Source organism: Macaca thibetana, chromosome 6 (genome assembly GCF_024542745.1).
Source record: "Macaca thibetana thibetana isolate TM-01 chromosome 6, ASM2454274v1, whole genome shotgun sequence".
Lineage (NCBI taxonomy): Eukaryota > Metazoa > Chordata > Mammalia > Primates > Cercopithecidae > Macaca > Macaca thibetana.
The window spans coordinates 31,896,294-31,917,560 of NC_065583.1; the positions used below are offsets into that span (position 1 = coordinate 31,896,294).

At 46.2% G+C, this 21,267-nt stretch overlaps 1 long non-coding RNA gene across 1 annotated transcript in view; it reads left to right on the forward strand.

The window, feature by feature from the left end:
• The first annotated feature begins 4,987 nt into the window (after positions 1-4,987).
• Positions 4,988-21,267, forward strand: part of LOC126956819 (uncharacterized) — a 26,271-nt gene continuing 9,991 nt past the window's right edge. The window contains exons 1-2 of the long non-coding RNA XR_007726478.1: positions 4,988-5,124; positions 16,713-16,854. This is a non-coding gene — a long non-coding RNA (uncharacterized LOC126956819). The remainder of the gene's footprint in view (positions 5,125-16,712; positions 16,855-21,267) is intronic.

The following is a 21,267-nucleotide window of genomic DNA, read 5'->3' on the forward strand; positions in this document are numbered from 1 at the left end:
TATCTCTCCAGCAGGCACAGTGACATTGCCCAGGATCCAAATAGCCCCAGCTGTAGAAGGTCATGGAGCTGAAGGCTAGAAGGCTTGGCTCTTCCAGACCCAGGGTGGGGAGCAGGGGGACTATTTGCATCACCACTTGAGGGGGTCCTAAGACCTTTAGCTGTCCCCCTACCTTCCATCCCCTCGCCCCAGCCCCAACCCACAGTCCGCAATACTCCTGTGGAACCCATTCCCCTCTGGGCCCAGAGTCTGGTGGCAACTGTTTATTTTTAGCCTTTGATTCCCCGAGAATGCAAGAGTGGGTGCTTGTGGAACAGGGGAGGGAGGAGGGAGGAGGAAGAGGAACTTCAGGGCTTGGAGGGCCAAGGAGGACACAGCCCAGCCCAAGCCCAATTTCAGCCCTGTGACAGCCTGTGGCGGGGTCAGGGCCAAGTCCTCTCCCTTCTTGGCCCACCCAGCTCAGGACCAGGTTGGGCTCATGCCCCCCTGTTCCCCTTTTCTTCTTCCCTGAAAGCCCTAGAGACTCATGGGCTTTCCGTTCCTCTTTCGAGCCACCGCCACGCTCTCAGTCCTTTGGTGTTCTCATTCTCAGACACAATGGGTGCATCACAGGACGCCTCAACACCTCTCTTCCTCCTGCCTCTGAAAAGACATCCCCCCAGCCCATCTCCTTGTGCCTGCCTGGCACTGTAATAGGCACTTAATACATACAGGTAGACAGAGGCTGTGTTTCACTGCTTCTCCCTATAGGCAGAAGGCCTGAATAATGGAAGAACCAATAAGAGGAAGTCACAAAGGTTTAGAAACTCTTACCAAACCCTTAAGTCTTTGTCCCTGATTGCCTGTTTCCTGAGAAGTTCTCTGGCACCCCCAGGGCTCATCTTTGCCTGGGTGATCCTGAGGGAGATGCATTTATTCTTCCTTCCTCTTCCATTCTACCTTCAACCTTTCCTTGACCCTTCTCTCCAGGATATCTAGGCCCTCCCCACAGCCTGCATGAGAGTCTGCCAAAAGGGAAATGGGCAGGTTGTGCTGGCTGAAATCCTGGCTCCAAGACACACGAGCTGCGTGACCTAGGGCAGGCTGCCCTGGCCCCTGCAAGAGATCATACAGCTCTCTTGGGGGTTGCTGTGAGATCTTGCAAGAATGTGTGCTGGCAAACAGTAGGTGCACAATAAGTGGTTGTTGTTATTATCGTTTAATAAAGAGTGCAGAAAAACAAGACTTCTTTTTATTTTATTTTTATTTTTTATTTTTATTTATTTATTTTTTGAGACGGAGTCTCGCTCTGTCGCCCAGGCTAGAGTGCAGTGGCCGGATCTCAGCTCACTGCAAGCTCCGCCTCCCGGGTTTACGCCATTCTCCTGCCTCAGCCTCCCAAGTAGCTGGGACTATAGGCGCCCACCACCTCACCCAGCTAGTTTTTTTGTATTTTTTAGTAGAGACGGGGTTTCACCGGGTTAGCTAGGATGGTCTCGATCTCCTGACCTCGTGATCCACCCGTCCCGGCCTCCCAAAGTGCTGGGATTACAGGCTTGAGCCACCGCGCCCGGCCAAGCCTTCTTTTTAAACATCTACTTTCACTCTATATCTGATCATTCTTCATATTGGTATCGTGACTTAATATTTTACAAAGCACTTTCTCCTCCATTAGCTCAGCTGATCTCCACACAACCCCTTGAGAAGGGCCAAGTCATTATTGTGGGATTTTTGTCCCCACTATGCAGATAAAGATACTCAGGCTCCAGGGAGATGTAGAACTGTCTTGCTCATCATCGTGTCGACAGCACTTAATGCAGCGCCTGGCCCACAGAAGGTGCTCAAAACAGAACCAAACAAAATCCTGTTGAAGAAATGGCCTATATGATGTCACCCTACAGCCACCCACCCTTTCCTCATCAGTAAAATGGGAATTAACACTGCAGGACATACAAAGCAAGTTACGATTCTAGAATTCAACTACATGTTAACAGGTGGCAAGGAGTGAGGCATGCGTATCCATACCCTTTCCCCTTCTTCCCAGAGGGGAGACTGCCTGGGTCTTTCAGGAGAGTAATTGGGAAATGCCTTTGACAGGAAGATGGGTGTAGCTTATTCCCTGAAGATCCCCAGAACAGACCATCCCTGTCCTTGCATATGGGGACTTTGGTTTCTCGAGCTGGGGGCTGAACTTCAGGGAGAGGAGAGGGACCTAAGTGTGTGCAGTCATGGGAAGCAAATTCCAAGGAAGAGGGAAGGGTTCCAGAGTAGAAATTATGATTCTCTCTAATATTGATACCTTGGGGAAAAAGATTATGTTGCATTTGGAAGAGATGGGGTGGGGTGTATGAAAATTTAAGAGAAAGTTAAACTATGTGCAATCCCTTTTTAGGTCAAAAATAATGTCAGTAATTTAGGGACATAAAAATCCATTATGTATAAGTTGATTTTCTCTGCAAATTATCACAATCAGCATATTACATTTCAAAGTATAATATTTCAGGCATTAATTATAAATCTGTGGTTTACTTTTAATTTGGTGATTAAAAAAAACAAATGGAGCTATAGCTATTAAATTTTAGGGAGTCTTTTCAGTTTGCCTGTTGATTAAAAACAGAGGTCACCCACACTTGACTTCAGTAAAACCTCTAACATTTTGAGCACTTGGGGTTTATAAACAGAGATCACACATCTTTAGGAAAGTTGCTGAAACTGTAGGAGGGAAAACCCCCAACTCACCGATAACATTTGTCTCTTGGAATTTACATCATCCTTCTAAATGTACACTTTATTTGTTAGAGACCATAAATCATATTTTCCCTTAAACTAATTTGCAATGCTTTTATATTCTTGGAATTGGTCTCATTATATTAGAGAAAGAGAAAATGGAAGAAATAATGATTAAAGCTGATATTTTTTGAGCACCTACTATGGATAGGATACTGTTTTAAGGACTTTACATGCACGTGTTTATTTAATTCTTAAAATAGTTCCCCAGCTCCTCATAACATAGGAACCATGATTATCCCCATTAGAGGAAGTGATGTGACTTGACTAATGTCCCATGGCTACTAAGGGAAGAATCAGGATTTGAGTCTCCATTGAAAGCAAAGTGGTGGTGAGCTGGGGTGAGCATTAGGCACTGGTCAGCCCTACTCATCTAGTCACGTTACCTCTCCAGAGTGAACTGGGGCAAACCACCCTCCTGCAGTCTCGCTGTCCCAAGAAACCACCTGGAACCCTCTTGTTCCCTAGATCCAGCCCCAAAGGGAACATTTTTGTGACTTAGGCAACTAATGAAAGCATACCAATGCTCCTTAAATATTGCTTCAGATTTTTCAACTCAGAGCAATTTTAAATGCCTTAAACTCTCATTTTAAAAGGATTCATTCCTTAATACTTTTTTTAGATTGAGAGGTCACAGGGGCAAGAAAAAGCCAATTTCCAATTCACTCCCAATTCTGTATTTCGTAGTCATGCTCTAAGGAGTCTGTCCGGAGCCTTGTGAGGAAGCTGAACATTAAGATTACATTCTGGCCCTTCTCATTGATTTGTTTCTTCAACCATCCTTATTAAGTGCAAGACACTGCAAAAGGTGTTGGGAACACCAGTGAGAACAAGGCTCTGTCCTCATTCGGCTTACCTTCCAGGAGCAGGTGACGACTGACAGTAAGAAGTAAACTAACAGAGGGATTCAGCTGTGGTGACTGCAGAAATGCGCTGAAGGAAATCCCCTGTTTCACAGTCTGCCAGTGCCCATGCTGGTCAAGCTCCCCGCCACTGGGGCCTGGGGAGTGAAGTGGGCTGGAACACACCCACCAACATCAAGATGGAAAGTTTGTAAGAGGAAGCCCCAGGATCGGGAGCACCGAGTTCTCGGTCTTGCAACAATAGCAACTCCCCGGGTCACAGAGAGGTCGCTTCCCCTTGGTGACCAATGCCAGACTGCCCTGCTCCTGGTGCTCAGGAACTGCACTGAGTACCAAACTGACACCAACAACAGCCTCATGTTCTAAACCTTCCTGTGGCTTGAGTTTTAGACACCACTTCAGGAGAGCAAAGTATACCTAACAGTGTTTGGACAACTTATGTTTTTTTGTTTGTTTGTTTGTTTTGTTTTGTTTTGTTTTTTGAGACAGAGTCTCGCTGTGTCACCCAGGCTGGAGTACAGTGGCACAATTTCAGCTCACTGCAACCTCCGCCTCCTGGGTTCAAGTGATTCTCCTGCCTCAGCCTCCCAAGTAGCTGGGACTACAGGTGCCTGCCACCACACCCAGCTAATTTTTGTATTTTTAATAGAGACGGGGTTTCACTATGTTGGTCAGTCTGGTCTCGAACTATTGACCTCAGGCAATCCACCCACCTCGGCCTCTCAAAGTGCTGGGATTATAGCGATGAGCCACCGTGCCCAGCCTTGAATATTTTATCTTTGGGGAGATTTGCTTTTCAGGCTTAATTTCTTTGATGAACCAAAAAAGTTACTAGAATGAAGTGGACACTAACCTTACCCCACACTGCTAACTCCCACCTTCACGCCCAGGACCCAGTGGGAGGATCAGGGTGGAGACTGCCTCCTGTTGTCATCCTGACAATAAGGAATGTCCCAAGAGGCCTCAGGGTTCCTGGAGCCCTTTCCCATCCATGATGTCAACGAGTCCCCACGACGACTGGGAGGAGGAGGACAGTGCTTACACATAGTTTCAGGACTCCAAACCCAGTGCCCTTTTTATTATCCAAGTTTTTCCCAACCTTCTGTCATCTGAGTCCTCCCCTCCTGTTTTTTGCCATAGCTCTAGACCACCTGTAGCATTATTTACTTAATATATCTTTAAAGGTGGCCTATTTTCCCCCTTAGCTTAAATGCCTTTATGAAAAATGAAACTCGATATCACTGCCATAATTGGAAACTTGATATGACTGACCATAAATGGAAGGCAGCCACACAAATACATGCAATGAAATGTTATCAAATCCCAGTTAGACACTGTTGCCTGCTGAAGGCTCTGAGACTGAGGCTTGCTCTCTCTTTATAGAAAAGAGAGGTTAGTAAATGTCAGAGAGGTGTTGAAGAGTCTAGCACCCATTCAAGGCTTTCTCCTTGAAGAACTGAAGAGGAATTGAGAAATAAATGAACTTTTCTGCCAGGTGAGTCAACGCTGTCATGCCCGTCTTGGACACTGCCCACCAGTAGCACTTGTCTCGCCCTTGGGACAACCTATAGTGCCGCACTCCTTCTTGGAGAACAGAGGATTCATCCTTGGTGACCCAGGTTTCATCCAGTTGGTTCCCCCAAGCAGGAGCCCTGTCACCACCCTGACCTGTCTCAGAGGCTGCCCTTTTGCAAGTCCTCTCGTCTCTGCCTTCTCCTCTGTGAGGTCCCAGGTTCCATCCCTGCCTACTCTTGTTTTAGCACAGGTCTCTCCTCTAACCCACAGCCTGTAAGGCGTCAGAGTTCTGCTGCACCACTGCAATCCCCTCCCAAAATGGGCCCACTGCTTTCCATTTCTCCCCATTCAGCATATTCTCCAGGCCCAGCCCAGGTGCCTTTTGAAAGCCCAGCTCTGATTATGTAGCTTCGCTGCTAAAGAAACCCCTCAGCCTCTCCTGTCCTCAGGATTACATGGCTTCCTCCTTCTGGGGCCTCCGAGGCCCCACCTGCCCTACACACACCTGCCCTGCACATACCTGCCCTGCACACACCTGCCCTGCACCTGCCCCGCACCTGCCCCTCCCAGCCTCATTCCTCACTTTGCTCCTCCAGCTCTTGCGTCTCGCAAGGTCGGACTTCCTCCATTTCCTCATCAAGCTCCCTCGACTTGGGAATTTCATAAACAATGCTGCCTCTGCTTGAAGCACAGCTTCTCACCATCACCCACACATTCTTCCTGTCTCGGCTGAAATGTCACTCTCTCCTGGCAGCCTCTCTCAGTCTCCTTGAGGCAGCACCTCTCTCCCCATGAACTGTGTTTCTCCCATGCCTCCCCTCTATTGGAACTGCCTGTGTCCATTTGCCAGTCTCTAGTACAGTGCCTAGCCCGTGGCCAAGACTGCGTGGAGCCGCAGCAATGCTTGTTGATTGAATGGAAGGCTATTCATTCCCCGCACCTACCAGTCTATACTCCTACTTTCTACCTGCCTGCTCTTTTTCTTGACTGAACTAAATTCTACCCCTTCCCTCCCATGATTTTCCAAGTCAATTCCCACCCCTCCCATGAAGCCACCTCGGATCACTCCCGCCCATAGACTCTACCTTCCACTGAGTTCTATAGCATCTGTTTGTTTATTGAATGAATGAATGGGATGGTGCACATAACAAATGGGGCAAAGTCAGAAAATAATGTCATTTCAAACTCAAAATCACTGCAACAGCTTCTGCTTTCTAAGAGGGAAGGCATAATTCCAATAGGTGGAAAAACAAATCTCCCTACTATCTCCTTCCTTGAAGAGGCTGATAGGAGAAGGAGATAAAAATGGATTAAAATTACAAAGGATTTTTGTTTTTTCTTTCCAGTAAAAGGTGAGATCCTAAGAAGAAAGTCTCTTTCAAAAAAGTATTTGGCTCTTTGAGAATAAATAATAGTTGCACATGGTACAAAATTCAAAAGGCAGATGGCCCTTCCTTAGCACATCACGTTAACGAGTCTTGGAATGTGCAAGGAGTTCTTTGGAAATGGGAATGGAAAATCCATTGCTCCAAATGATACCTTGAGGGAAACTGCATTCCTGGGGGTGTACCTCGAACATGGACTCTAAGGGCCAGGAGACCAGGCTGGATCCAAATGGAGAGGTAGGGGCCAGGTATGGTGGCCCACACCTGTAATCCCGGCACTTTGGTAGGTTGAGGCGGGAGGATCTTTTGAGCCCAGGAGGTCGAGGCTTCAGTGAGCTATGATCGTATGATCACTCCACTGCACTCCTTCACGGGCGACTGAGTGAAATCCTGTCTCTATAAACGAAACCAAAACCAAACAAAAACAAACGGAGAGCTGAGGTCTGTAAAGAGAGGTGGCCAGAGGACTTGGTGGCACAAGGGCCTCCAGGCCCAGGGCTGCGCAGGATTCAGGTTATCAGTGCTTGCGTTATTGACCACACCAGACTACTGGCAGAGCTGGCTACACACAAAACCTCGGGAGGCAGAGTTTTAGAGGAAAACAAGGAAAGACAGTTCCTATTACCCTGGAATTGAAACAGCCTCATGGAAGGAAGGAACCCAAGGTCTGGGGACATGGGAAAGAGAGAGGCCCCTGGGAACATGCAGAAGCCTTTGGAGGGCATTAGACCACCCACATGAGGAGGGATAGGGCACTAGCCAATTTCTTTTAATCTCTGAGGACATGTGACCTGAGCTAACACTGGAGTTACAAGGAGCCTTGCTTCCTACCAGTGTCCTCTTGGTTGATTTTCACTCTGCGTTCCTAACAAGACCAGAGGCTAAGGCCAGGGACTGGGTCTCATTTCTTCTTGTTCCATCCTGTCAACACCACCTACCCACCCACCCACCCAATAACAGTGGGCTCAACACTGAATCCGTTTGTTAGAACATTTTTTATTTTGTAAAATATACGTAACATAAAAATTATAGTCATAACCATTTTTAACTGTACAGTCCAATGGTGATAAACACGTTCATAATATTATACAATCATCACCACCATCTCCATGGACTCTTTCCATCCTATAAAACCGAAAGTCGGGGCCCAATGAACAATATCCTCCCTAATTCTCCCCTACTCCTAGCCCTTGGCAACCGCCTTTCTACCTTTTTTTTTTTTTTTTTTTTTTTGTTTTTTATTTTTTTTTTTTTGTGACAGGGTCTTGCTCTGTCACCCAGGCTGGAGTGCAGTGGCGTAATCACTGCTCACTGCAGCATCAACCTCCTGGGCTCAAGCAAGCCTCCCATCTCAACCCCGAGAAGCTGGGATTACAAGCATGTGCCACCATGCCCGGCTAATGTTTTAAATTTTTTGTAGAGCTGGGGTCTCACTATGTTGCCCTGGCTGGTCTCCAACTCCTGGACTCAAGTGACCCATTCTCCTCAGCCTCCCAAAGTGCTGGGGTTACAGACGTGAGCCACCTCGCCTAGCCCATTCTACTTTCTGACTCAAAGATTTTGGCTACTCTGAGTACCTCACATAAGTGGAATCATACAGTGTTTGTCTTTTTTTTTTTTTTTAATTTTTTTCCCCTGAGATGGAATCTTGCTTTGTCACCCAGGCTGGAGTGCAGTGGTGCGATCTAGGCTTACTGCAAATTCTGCCTCCTTGGTTCAAGCGATTCTCCTGCCTCAACCTACCGAGTAGCTGGGACTACAAGTGCACCACCACGCCCAGTTAATTTTTGTATTAGCTACTAAAAAAGTAGAGACGGGGTTTCACCATGTTGGCCAGGCTGGTCTTGAACTCCTGACCTCGTAATCTGCCCTCCTTGGCCTCCCAAAGTGCTGGGATTACAGGCATAAGCCACCGTGCCCGGCCCAGTGTTTGCCTTTTTGTGACTGGCTCAGCATGATGTCCTCAAGGTTCATCTATATTACAGCACGTGTTAGAACATCCTTCCTTTTTAAGGCTGAAAAATATTCCATTGTATGTACATGCCACATTTTGCTTATCCATTCATCCATCAGTGGGTACTTGGGTTCTTTCCACATTTTCGCTATTGTGAATACTGCTACTAGAAACCTGGGTGTACAAGTGTCTCTTTGAGACTGCTTTTTACTCTTTTGAGTATACACCCAGAAGTGGAACTGCTGGATCCTATGGCAATTTTATTTTTAACTTTTTGAGGAACTTCCACATTGTTCCACAGGAGCTACACCATTATGTTTTCCTATCAACAGTGTACAAGGGGTTCCAATTTCTCCATATCCTTGACAACGCTATTTTATGGAGGTTTTGTTTCTCTGTTTTATAGTAGCCATACTAATGGGTGTGAGGTGTATCTTACTGTGGTTTTGATTTGCATTTCCCTAATGATTAGTGATGTTGAGCTTCTTCTCATGTGTTTATTGGCAATAGGTGTATCTTTTTTGGAGAAATGTCTATTTAGACCCCTTGCACGCTTTTTTTTTTTTTTTTTTTTTTTTTTTTTTTTTGAGACTGAGTCTCACTCTGTTGCCCAGGCTGGAGTGCACTTGCATGATCTCCGCTCACTACAGCCTCCGCCTCCCAGGTTCAAGTGATTCTCCTGCCTCAGTCTCCCAAGCAGCTGGGACTACAGGTACACACCACCATGCCCAGCTAATTTTGTGTATTTTTAGTAGAGATGGGATTTCTTCATGTTGGCCAGACTGGTCTCAAACTCCTGGCCTCAAGTGATCCACCCGTCTCGGTCTCCCAATGTTCTAGGATTACAGGTGTGAGTCACTGCGCCTGGCTCCTTTGCTCATTTTTAAATTGGGCTGGTTTTTTTCTTCCTTGTTGAGTTTTAGGAGTTCTCTATATACCCTAGATATTAATCCCTTATCAAATATGTGACTTACAAATATTTTCTCCTAATCTGTGGGCTGCCTTCTTATCTGCTGATAGTGTCTTTTGGTGTACAAAATTTAAAGATTTTCATGTAGTCCAATTTGTATATATATATTTTTTGTTACAGAGCCTTTAGTGTCATATCCAAGAAATCACTGCCAAATCTAATGTCATGAAGCTTAGTACTGAACCCATTTTGGTGGCCATCCACAACATCCTTGTTGAGAGAAGGACTTTGGCTGAATGACTAATAACTACTCCCTCTATCCAACACACATACACACACACACAGCTCTTGGAAATAGCCCACAGGAGGGAGAGTGTACTATCTGGGTTGCCAAGAGCCCTGGGTGCTAGCCTGTCCCCCACGACCAGTGTACCACTTTGGGCAACCTTCGGGCAAAGCCCTTGACTAATCTAGTTTCTGTTTCCCTCCACACCCTTCAATCAACAGCTCAAGGAACGGCAAAGCAATCTTTATGGCTGTCATATTGGCTGGATTGTAGGACTACAAATAAGGCCGTTTCTAAATAATTCCCAAACTGTTCAGATATGAAGGGTGTAATGGGCAGAGACTGGCATCGGCTGGGGAGCCGGACAAAGCAAGATTGCCAGAGGCCTTTGTAACTGCTTATGGTGGCTACACGGGCCTGGAACCAGTGCCAAGTCAAATATATGTACAAAGAGGAGGCTCAAATTCCCCTTCTCAGGCCAGCCCTGGCAGGCTTGCTGCCTCCACTGGAGAGATAGAAGGCAAAGGCGCAGAGAGGTTAATGTAGCCACGTGAGCATCTATAGGGTAATTAAGAATTAACCCCATTAGGGCAACACCTAATTCCTAACTTCTTACAGGCTGCAAGTTACCGAATTTCTGCCAAATTGAGGTTTTTATTACTTTCCACAGAAAAATAATTCTCCAAATGATATCATTATTATAATAAAAGTGTGGGACTATTGGGGCTTCTAGGAAACTAGCTAGCCATCAGCTTGCTACCTTAGATTCTTGGCATTGTTCAATTGAAGTGTTTGGTTTTAATTATTTGTGAGCAAACCAGAATGTTCATGGCATATATTAGTCATTTCACTGGGTCCAGATTTAAATCATGGCACTGGGAAGCTGGTATGCTGGGAAGAATAACACCGGTCTGTAAGTCTAGCCTGCTGCCCAGCAGGTACAGGTCAACACTTGTCACCTATCCTGACATTCTCCAGGGATAACTAAAAAAAAAAAAAAAAAAAATGGCTTTGTATAAGATGAGCTCGTTGAAAAATAAGCCAACTTGTGTTGGTGATAAAAGGGAAGAGGAAGACAAGTCTAAGTGTGTGTTAGTTCTTAAGCCAAAAAACAGAAGTTTCAGATCAACTGAAGAGTGGAAGATTGGACTCACTGGTGGCTCAGATCCTAAAAGTGACAGACTCCACCTAATTCCTAAAGGGTAATAAGAAAAAGCAGTCTATAAAACCATTTCAAGCAGTCAACAGCAACGCCCATCACAGAAAGCACCTCTTTGGTAGGCAAGAGAAGAAACTTCTGAGACATCAAAAAGCGTTTAATGTGTAGCATGAAGACGTAACCCTTAATGGAAATGGGGTTCTGGAGTAAGGCAAGTACCTGAACAAAGATTTCCACACATACAAATTTAAGGATCACAAAGGTCTCCAGCTGTCAGTCTGGAGAAGATCAGAGGCCCACCGGCCTCCTTCCATCAACCTGCTAATCAATTTCACGCCCCTCTCCCAGCCCATCTCAATTGGGACGTCATAGTCGTGTGCCATCTAGTGGTCAATGTCATTACTGCATGTAACAGCCTGGGGCTTTCTGTTTTGGTTTCACTAAGCTTTCATTCACTCATTGTTGTAATGTATCTGGTGCTGAGAATATAATAGAGAACACGATAGACATGGTCCTTCCTTCAGGAACCTCACTGTATAGCAGGGTGAATTAAACACATAAAATACAATATAAGAGGTACAATCAAGACATATTAAGGGAGGTAAGGGAGCCCTGAGGAAGGATGTCTAATCTAGATTTGGTGATTGGAGGAGGCTTCCCAGAGGGAGTGCCATCAATGCTGGGACCTTAAGGATAAGCGGAAGTTTGTTAAGCAAAGGAGGGAAAGGAAAGAGACAGCATTTCAGGCAGAGAGGTGAGGTATGCCTAAAAGCCAGGTGTCAAGAGAGCACAACCAGCTCATGTTGGGTGGAAAGCTTTGTTAAGAACTTTGAACTTGGCAGGGTGCGGTGGCTTATGCCTGTAATCCCAGCACGTTGGGAGCCTGAGGCAGGTGGATCACCCGAGGTCAGGAGTTTTAGACCAGCCTGGCCAACATGGTGAAACCCTGTCTCTACTAAAAATACAAAAAAAAAAAAAAAAGCTAGATGTGGTGGCAGGTGCCTGTAGTCCCAGCTACTTGGGAGGATGAGGCAGGAGAATTGCTTGAACCTGGGAGGCAGAGGTTGCAGTGAGCTGAGATTGCACCATTGCACTCCAGCCTGAGCGACAGAGTGAGACTCTGTCTAAAAAAATAATAATAATAACTTTGAACTTCATTCTTGGGGCCGTGAGAGCCATTTCTTTTCAGGGACAAATGAAGAAAGCCTGTAGAATTTGAATTTCTCCTGGGCCCTGGCTTACACCTCTTACCTCTTAGAGTCCAGACCCTCACAACCCACCCCCTGAAGAGTGGAATGATGTTATTCTTTAATTTTTTGTTTTCTTCCCAGGCATGAGTTGCTTATCCACATGCCCTTGATCTCTCCTTTCCCTGTGTCAGCAAAGAAGTTTGTCTAGCGTTGTCATCATTTCTAACCTAGGGCAGAGCTTCAGCTTCTGCAATAATAGATCTGGAAATGCCAAGCTCCTTTCTAAGGCCAAGGTCCTTAATGGGGGAGATAGTGGCTGCTGTCCGTGTAAGGTCCTGGGGACCCATGCTTCAATATCCCCTGGGGCATTTAATGAAGCAGCTTCCCAGACCTTCCTGTCCTCACTCAGAGGAGGTGGGTCCCTGGAATGGGCTCCTGTACCCCGGTGATCCTGGGGCTCGCTCGGGTTAGAAGCGCTGGTGCGGTGGTTGGAGCACAGGCCCTGGGGTCAGTTCCCTCCTACAACTCTGTCTAGCCCTGCCTCCCGCTGTGTGTGACTCAGCTGTTTGGTCTCAGGCCAGTTACTTAATCTCCCTAAGCCACTGGTTTCTATTCTTGAAAATGGAAATAATAATCATAAAACCTACCCAACAGTATTATTGAGAAGATTCGATGAGATTGTGCATGTAATGAGGCTGGCACAGAGTCTGGCAAATAGGACGTACTCATCAAAGCTCAAAGAACATCAACAGTTGTGTCTGGGACACATTTCAGTCATAAAGAGAATGGGGGTTAACACCAGGCCATGGGCCTGGATCCTCAGGGGCTGGAATTCAGAGGAGTAGGTTGCCAAGGGGAGGAGAGAAGACCTAGGGGATCGGACATCTCACTCAGAGAGGAGTTGAGAGCCAGCAAGCCAGAGAGGCAGACTGCCCCTGGACAGCTGGGAGCAGAGGGTTGTAAGTGCACAGCAGAGTGGGTGGAAATGAAATCTTCATGAAATGCTCAGAGAATCTGACAGGAAGCTTCCCTCTGCTAACATTGCTTTTCAGTGACTCTTATCGACACAAACCAGCCAAAGCAAAAGAGGGAATTTTGAGTTTGTTTAACTGAAAAGGCCAAGGGTAGATATGAATCTGGTGTAAACATTGCCATCAGGAACCAGTCTCCAATTCTCAGCTCTACTTCTGCCCATCTTAGCTTTGTTCTCAGGCTGGCCTTGCTCTATGTATTGACAAAAGTCAACCATCAGCTCTAAGTGTAGTTCTGCAGGTAACAAGCCCAGCCCAGAGACAGCACCTCTCTCCTGATAGCATCAGCAAAAATCTTGAGGCTGACGTTCATTGGCTTAACTTTGGACCACATACTCATCTCTGAACCAATCACTGTGACCAGAAAAATAGAATTTTCTGATTGACCAGGTCTGTTTCTTGTGTTCAATCTTGTATCCAGGGTTGGTTCAGCCCCACCCAAATTACATGGAGTGAGCATAAAGAGTTCCCCAAATAAAAATAAGGGCCCTGTTTCTGGGAGAAGAGATGGAGGACAAACCAAACAAAACTGAGGCGTCCTCAATTTTCTCATGTGTGAGACACCCTCTTGCCATTGGTCCCTGGAGTCAAACTGTTCTTGGGCGCCTGAACATCCACGTTCAGTTTTGCTGCAGCCCCCACAGGCTTGGTCCTTGGGAAGGGGATTCTTCCAGCACTGGGTAGCAGGCAGGAGTCGTCTCCTCCACAGACAGCAGTGACACCACAGATGGTGCTTTTGCTGAAAAGGCGGTTCTAGGGAGTAGCAGGCACGGGTGGTGCTGCATAAGGCCCTAGCTAGACTCCCCTAATGCCCTTCAAGAGAGGCTGTAAAAGGAGAAAAAATCAGAGACTTTATGAGGGTAGGGGAATGAGGACAGGCTAAAAGACTAGCACTCCTCAACCACGGTGGCTGCCGACCCAGGGGAGCTGATGGCCCTGAGCTAGGAGGCATTGGGGACTATGTCCCTGCTTTGCCACTCTGGCCCTCCCTTTACCCCAGGCCATCCCATTGCACTCCAGCCCACTCTGAACTGTGCACTCCTGTGAGGGCACTCCCTCACTCCCTCACTCTTGACACACACATCTCCTGGCCCTCACACTCATTCAACCAGCTTAGGGTCTACAGAGGGCCATGCTTCATGCCAGGAGCTACCGTGGGTCCCCAGGAAGATCCTACCTCATGGAACCTCAGAGAACACACAACTCAAGAAAATGCCACGAGGGCCATGTTTTATGAATGTACTCTTTATTTTTATTGCATTTTTATTGCATTAAGTCATACATTAAGTGATTCTCCTTGTAAACTATTCCAATCATACGTTTACTACTGAAGCTACTTAACTCCTCTCTCCCCAGCCAGGCCCCTCCCTCAAAGTAAGTAACCTGTTATGCATTTGATGGATAGCTGTTGAAATATTTTTCTACATATTTACATCGTAATATGTTCACATGCAGGAATATATAGCTTTAGTTTTGTTGACATCTTTTGAATAGGTCTGAAAGGGTACCCAGTGAAAAGTCTCCCTCTTACCTCATCCCTCAGCTGTCCCTTCCTCTCACAGAGCAGCTGGCCAGGTCACCAGTTTCCAGTGTTTCCTTCCAACTACGCTAGGCCAGGAGTCAGCAAACTTTGTCTGTAAAGGGCCAGATCGTAAATACTTTAGGCTTTGTAGGCTTATGGTCTCTGCCCCAACTGCTTAACTCTGCCATTGCATTGCAAAGGCAGCCATAGACAATATATAAATGAATGAACGAGGCTGTATGCCAATAAAACTTTATTCATAGACACAGAAATTTGAACATCATATCATTTTCAAGTGTCAGGAAATCTTCTTCTTTAGTTTTTCAACTACTTAAAAATCTAAGCACCTGCCGGGCGCGGTGGCTCAAGCCTGTAATCCCAGCACTTTGGGAGGCCGAGACGGGTGGATCACGAGGTCAGGAGATCGAGACCATCCTGGCTAACACGGTGAAACCCCGTCTCTACTAAAAAAAAAAAAAAAATACAAAAAACTAGGCTGGGCGAGGTGGCGGGCACCTGCAGTCCCAGCTACTCGGGAGGCTGAGGCAGGAGAATGGCGTGAACCTGGGAGGCGGAGCTTGCAGTGAGCCGAGATCCGGCCACTGCACTCCAGCCTGGGCGACAGAGCGAGACTCCGTCTCAAAAAAAAAAAAAAATCTAAGCACCATTCTTACCTCCCTGCTGTAAAAGACAGGTGGCAGACTGGATTTGACATGTGAACTGGAGCTTGCCCACCCCGGGTCTGTGTGGATGAGAACTATGGATGTTCTTCCCCCTCTTTTTTACATGAGGGGAACATGCTATGCTAAAGTACAATATATCTCAGTTTGCAATATATCTCAGAGATCATGCCACATGAGTTCGTACAAAAGGTCGTCGTTTTTGCCTTTGGCATAACATTACATTATATTCCACAGTAGTGTATTTTACCATAATTTCCTTAGCCAATCACTTATTTATGGGTGTTAGGCTATTTCCTTCTGCTACTTAAAAACAATGTTTCATTGAAAACATTGTACATATTTGTACTTGTTTTATTGAGACATAGTTAATATACCACATAATTCACGCCTTTTGAGTGTACATGTCAATGGATTTTAGTATATTTAGAGAGTTGTACAACCAATTTTACAATAAATTTTAAAACGTTTTAATTACTTCAGAAAGAAATTCCACACCCCTTAGCTCTCATCTTTCGGTCTCATCTACACTTCCAGCTCAAGACAACCACTATTTTCCGTCTGTATGGATTTGCTTATTTTGGACATTCATATAAATGGAATCATACAATACATGGTATTTTGTGAATGGCTTTGTTGCTTTTGCATAAACTCGTTCAGACTTATCCATGTTGTAGCATGTGTCAGTACTTCATTCCTTTTGATTGCAGAATAATGTTCCATTGGATGGCTATACAGTATTTTATTTATCCGTTCACCAGTTCTTGGGTTGTCATTATAGTAATGCTGCTATGAACATTCATGTATGAATTTTTGTGTGAAAACGTGTTTTTATTTCTGTTGGTTACATACCTAGGAGTGGAATTGCTGGATCACATGACCATTCTATGTGAGGAACTGTCAGATTATTTTCCAAGTGGTTGCACCATCTTACATTCCCGTTTGCAGTATATGAGGGTTCCAATTTCTCCACATCCTCACCAACATTTGTCTTTACATTTGGTTTTGGTTTTTTTAGACAGAGTCTTGCTCTGTCGCGCAGGCTGGAATGCAGAGATGCGATCACGGCTCACTACAGCTTTGATCGCCCAGGCTCAAGAGATCCTCCTGCTTCAGCCTCCCTAGTAGCTGGGACTACAGGTGTGTGCCACCATACCTGGCTAATTTTTAAAACTTATTTGTTGAGACGGGGCTTCCTTATGTTGCCCAGGCTGGTCTCAACCTCCTGAGCTCAAGGGATCCTCCCACCTTGGCCTCCCAAAGTGTTGGGATTACAGGTGTGAGCCACTGAGCCTGGCCTCTTTTTGAAAAAAAATTATTATTATACGTATTCCAATGGGTATGAAGCAGTATTTCATAGTGGTATGGGGGAGGATGTGGCGGGGGTGGGTGGGTGGGGGTGTGTGTGTGTGTTTAACCAAATATATTCTTTTTTGTTTTCTTTTTTTGAGGTGGAGTTTCATTCTTGTTGCCCCGGCTGGAGTGCAATGGCATGATCTTGGCTCACTGCAACCTCTACCTCCCGGGTTCAAGCAATTCTCCTGCCTCAGCCTCGCAAGTAGCTGGGATCACAGGCATGCACCACACGCCCAGGTAATTTTGTATTTTTAGTAGACACAGAGTTTCTCCATGTTGGTCAGGCTGGTCTTGAACTCCTGACCTCAGGGGATCTGCCTGCCTCGGCCTCCCAAAATTCTGGGATTACAGGCATGAGTCACCATGCCAGGTCTTTTTTTTTTTTTGACAGAGTCTCACTCTGTCACCCAGTTTGGAGTGCAGTGGTGTGATCCTCGGCTCACTGCAACCTCCGCTTCCCAGGTTCAAGTGATTCTCATGCCTCAGCCTCCTAAGTAGCTGGGATTACAGGCACACACCACCACGCCCGGCTAATTTTTTTGTATTTTTTTTAGTAGAGATGGGGTTTCACCATGTTGCCCAGGCTGGTCTCAAACTCCTGAGCTCAAACAATCTGCCTGCCTTGGCCTCCCAAAGTGCTAGGATTACAAGTGTGAGTCACCGTGCCTGACCTAACCAAATATATTCTGAGAGTAGCTTTTTAAAATGTATATATCTTGGAAATATGTTTGTGTCGTTATCTGGGGATCTTCTTTGTGCTTGTTAAATGCTGCAAAGTGCCAGAGCATGAATACAGCCCAGTTTAGCCATTCCCTAATGAATGCTATCTTGGCTATCTCCAAAAAATACATACAACACACAACACAGCAATGGACATTCTTATTTTGCCTTCTTGTGCATAGAGCAAGCATTTCTTGAAGATAGTCTTAGAAGTGGAATTGCTGGATTAAAGGGTTATGTACTTAAAATTTTTGGAGATATTATAATCTATCCTCTGAAAAAGCTGTGCCAGTTTACACTCTACCAGTCGTATATGAAAATGCTCACTTCGGCCGGGCGCGGTGGCTCAAGCCTGTAATCCCAGCACTTTGGGAGGCCGAGACGGCCGGATCACGAGGTCAGGAGATCGAGACCATCCTGGCTAATATGGTGAAACCCCGTCTCTACTAAAAATACAAAAAACTAGCCGGGCGAGGTGGTGGGCGCCTATAGTCCCAGCTACTCGGGAGGCTGAGGCAGGAGAATGGCGTAAACCCGGGAGGCGGAGCTTGCAGTGAGCTGAGATCCGGCCACTGCACGCCAGCCTGGGCGACAAAGCAAGACTCCGTCTCAAAAAAAAAAAAAAAGAAAATGCTCACTTCACTACATCTTCGCCAGCCCTGGATATTAACCCTTTCATTGGTGGCAAAAAGCATTTTGTCTTAATTTGCATTTCCCTGATTAATGTGAGGCTGAGTACAGGGCCATGCCCCGACCCATGGCACTCCTCCTTGGTGCTAGGGTGCTGCCCCTTCACCTTCCCCTTCACTTCTGTGTCTTCCATGGTCCCCAGCACAAAGCTGAATGTAGTAGGCACTGATCAATATTGATGGAGTCGGGGCACTGTGATTTTTGCATCCTATCTGATGAAAATACGGTCTGAGACTCTACAAAATTCTGCAGTGTCTTGTTAGTCCTCCAAGATTTAATTGCAACTGTTAGACCTTCTGTCTGAGCTGTATTGTCTTCTAAGCCTTGAAAAAAAAAATTAGGAACCCTTGACTGGTCTAGGGAGTAATTCTTTAGTAATCAGCAGACTGACTATGACACCTGGTCAGGACGGACCATGGGAGCATTTCAAAATAGGTCCTAGGATCCCAGAAAGTAGAACTGCTGGAAACTTCCTGATAACATTATTCAGACGGATGATCCCGAAATGAAAAAGACCTTAGGGGTCAATTAAAGCCATCCCATTGTACAGAAAGGAAGACTGAGGCCCCAGCTAGAGAAATGACTTGCTCCAGGTCATGTAGCTAAGCAGGAGTAGGGCTGGGAGTGCAGCCCAGGTTCTGATCTCAGGCTGGTGCTCTTTCTTTAAAATGTGTGGAATCGGAGGAGTCACCTCTAAACTCCTCCTCAAGCCCCTCGACTCCTTACTAGAGAGTGTGACTTTTCCCAGAAGGCAACGCAGAGCAGGAATAAAGGTTTTCAAAACAGCCCAGGATTCAAATCCTAGCTCAGCCACCGGGCTCTAGTTCCTGTACCCTCTGATCCTCGGTGTCTTCCTCTTTCATATTTAATATTACCTACTTCACAGGATTATATTCCTATTTAGGATTACCTACCTTCCAGGGTCATGTTGGTGTAAATAAGATAAATACATTGTCTCACACACACTGGTAGTAAGCACTCAGTTGTGGCTATTATTTTTTTCCTCTAGTTCTTTTCTTGGCTGAATCAGCTGTGTGGGTATGAAGATTAATTTGTCATAGGGTAGGAAATTCCAGGTTCAAATTCCACAAAGTTCAGTGGATTACATGTCCCTGGCTTTGTCTCTTCATTTGACTTGGCTTAAGTTGCTATCTTCCAAGTTGTTCCTTTAGTAAACCGTCATTCTCAGCAGAAGGACCATCCACTTCCTTGTTTATCGCCACTTCATAAGTTAGAAATAGTTGAGAACAAGACTTTGGTTGAGCTCAGTTGTTCTTTCAAGCTGGGCTTCCATCAGAATTACTTGGGGCAACATTTTTAAAAGCATCAGGGCCCGGCGCAGTGGCTCAAGCCTGTAATCCCAGCACTTTGGGAGGCCGAGACGGGCGGATCACGAGGTCAGGAGATCGAGACCATCTGGCTAACACGGTGAAACTCCGTCTCTACTAAAAAATACAAAAAACCTGCCGGGCAAGGTGTCGGGCGCCTGTAGTCCCAGCTACTCGGGAGGCTGAGGCAGGAGAATGGTGTGAACCCAGGAGGCGGAGCTTGCAGTGAGCCGAGATCCGGCCACTGCACTCCAGCCTGGGCAACAGAGCGAGACTCCATCTCAAAAAAATTTAAAAAAATAAAATAAAAAAGAAAGAAATAAATAAAAGCATCAGGTCAGCGTAATGGCTCACGCCTGTTATCCCGGTGCCTTAGGAGGCCAGGGCAGGAGGATTGCTTGAAGCAGGAGTTTGAGACTAGCCCAGGTGGTCTACAAAAATAAAAAATAAAAAAAAAATTAGCCTGGCTTGGTGGCATGTACCTGTGGTCCCAGCTACTCAGGAGGCTGAGGTGGGAGGATCACTTGAGCCCAGGAGGTTGAGCTATCATTGCACCACTGCACTCCAGCCTAGGCGATAGACTGAGACTTTGTCTCAAAACAAAACAAAACAAAACAAAAAAATATGAATGACTGGACCTGGTCCCCTCCCTTTTCCTGATAAAATTCGTTGAGTGGGGCCCACTCTCAACGCAGGTGATTCTGATGGAAGCAGGGGCAAGATGCACTGGTTTCCCCCAGTGTTTTTCAAACTTTAGCATGATCAGAATTGCCTGTTGGGCTGGACCTGTGAATTTGCATTTCTAACAAGCTCCCACATGATGATAGTGATGAGGCTGCTGCCAATCTGAGGAGCACACTTCGCTGACACAGATGGACATGAACCTGAGTGGACTTCTATGGGCTCTTTCCTTCCCAACATCCTGTCCCCAGCTGCTAGCAGCTCCTGACATGCCTTTGGAGAACTGCCCCTCCTTAACCCTTAGACCAAAACATGTAAGTGACACTCACCCACCTCCCAACTTCAGAGGCAGGCACAGGGGCTAGGTCTGGCCAATCAATAGAATCTACACCCCAGCTCCACCGAGTGATCAGGTCAGCGATGCGCATGTCACTTAATACAGTCCAGTGAGAGTCAATGCTGGGACTTCCGCTGGAGCCCTGGGGAAGAGGTGTTAATTTGGCAAGGTGTGAACCTGCCACTGCTGGTGGCCACATTGCCTTTGTCCAGGAAGAGCCTGCCTGAAGAGGAAACAGTCAAAGGAAAACAGAAGACACTAAGAGAGACGGAGTCTGGATGACAGCCTTTTATTCCCAGGATCCAGCCAAGCCTGAGTCTAGATCTAAATTTTTCAGGTTCATGAGCCAATAGATTCCTTTTTTACTTAAGCCAGTTTGAGGTGAGTGTTTGTCATATGCAGCTCAGAAAGCTCTAACAATGTGGACATCTCCAGCGCCTTTTCACCCAGAGAGTATGATTCCAGCTTCTCCCCTGGATGCTGCTTCCATCGGGCAGTGACCTTCAACAAGGCCCCAGAACTGAGCAGCAGAACTCAAAGGTCACTTAATCCCATCCCCTCCTTGTTTATATGGGAAGACCCAGGGCCCAAGAGAGGCAAGGACTTGCCTGGAGTCATACATGCAACAAAGCCAACTGTGATATCAGCCCTGGCTCTGTCAATAAATACACCCATACCAGAGGGGTGATAAGAGCAGAGGCCGTGCCAGAATGCCAGTCAAGTCTCCTTCTCAAGGACAGTCCCTGCAGGGACAGGGCCTCACTTCTTTAGCATGAAAAAGGGTCTTGTTGACCTTTTCTCAATATCTCAGTTTCTCTAATTACAATTAAAGAAACACGCTCATAAATGTTGTTACTCTTAATCATAAACGGAGTGTATAGACATGGCAAAAAA